This window comes from Seriola lalandi, unplaced genomic scaffold (genome assembly GCF_002814215.2).
Source record: "Seriola lalandi dorsalis isolate HSWRI2012SDOR001 ecotype SW California unplaced genomic scaffold, Sedor1 jcf7180002053062, whole genome shotgun sequence".
Classification (NCBI taxonomy): domain Eukaryota; kingdom Metazoa; phylum Chordata; class Actinopteri; order Carangiformes; family Carangidae; genus Seriola; species Seriola lalandi.
The window spans coordinates 6,497-7,706 of NW_019523615.1; the positions used below are offsets into that span (position 1 = coordinate 6,497).

The window sequence follows — 1,210 nt, forward strand, 5'->3', positions numbered from 1 at the left end:
GCAGTCGAAACAGGAAGGATATCATTGTTGCTCCGGGCAACACTGCCACCACACTTAATGCTCCAGTTGTCACAGAGACAGCGGATACATCAAGAATACCCAACTCGAACGGCAACTGTAAACAAGGGATTAAAAACCGAAGCTGTAGGGATAAAGTTTTAAAACTTTCATGCACCAAATTTTGAATTTTGAATATCTTCTTAACCCACCTCAGAATCTATTTGTGATATGATTACTGTGTTGATGCATGCGTATCCCAACAGCAGCAGCAGGCACACACTAAGTCTTTGAGTGTGTGTGAACAAGTTAGGGCAGGGGCAGCTGTATACAGACATCCAGATGTGGAAGTCGGCCAAGTAGTTGGATAGCTTAAAACACAACATCTGCGAGCATACAGATGGAGACGCTGGGTCACATGGGAGCAGAGAATAGCGGGGTTTTTTTTGTGTGTGTATTCAGATGTTTATGTGAGTGCTCTACCTTAGTAAAGCCTAATCCATGGGTGCAAACACGCAGCATTCTTTCCACCTGGCCATCACCTTTGTTCACAGCCAGCCAGCACTGACCGACAAAGAGCCAAGCACGTCCTTTCACATGCCCTCTGTTCATCTGATTTAAAAGTAGACAAATAAACCATCTTGATAGTCCAAGCACAGAGCACATTTACAAACACAAAACACATGGTCCTCACCTCAGATACCTCCACTTGTCTGAGGTACCAGGTTGGGGATGGTCCAGAGCTGTCGTGCCAGATGTGAACCCCCCACACACGACCCAAGCTGTCTGCTGTGCTGTGATGTCAGAGGCAATGATTACACTGAGGCAGTAGTAGTTTAGAAATAAGCAAATCAAAATTAATTATTTTTTAAAGCTACTATAAATATTATGAGGTATTAAGTAGTAAAATGTATATCATGCTGTATTTGTCAAACTTAAAATAACACCTTATTTTTCAGTATTTAAGTAATATTTGGAGATTTTGGTGGATTACCTGAGTATAAACGTGACTTGAGAGTGCCTCCTGAACAGAGTGCACCCTGGGACTTGTAGTTCTCTTGTGTGTGAGAACCCATCTTCACCATACAGCACAATATAAACCTGATAAACATGCAGAGACAGATTCCCAGACACACATAAGTACTGGATTTAAAAGGCTTTTATAGCATTGTTTAATCTAAGGCTGGTAACCCCCCCCCCCCCACACACACAC

At 42.7% G+C, this 1,210-nt stretch overlaps 1 long non-coding RNA gene across 1 annotated transcript; it reads right to left on the minus strand.

Moving 5' to 3' along the window:
- Positions 1-215: 215 nt before the first annotated feature.
- LOC147819475 (uncharacterized) lies at positions 216-779 on the minus strand. Its single transcript, XR_015436892.1, has 3 exons — positions 692-779; positions 481-609; positions 216-383 (listed from the first exon to the last, which is right to left on the minus strand). It is a non-coding gene; the product is annotated as an uncharacterized LOC147819475 (long non-coding RNA).
- Between the last annotated feature and the right edge of the window lie 431 nt (positions 780-1,210).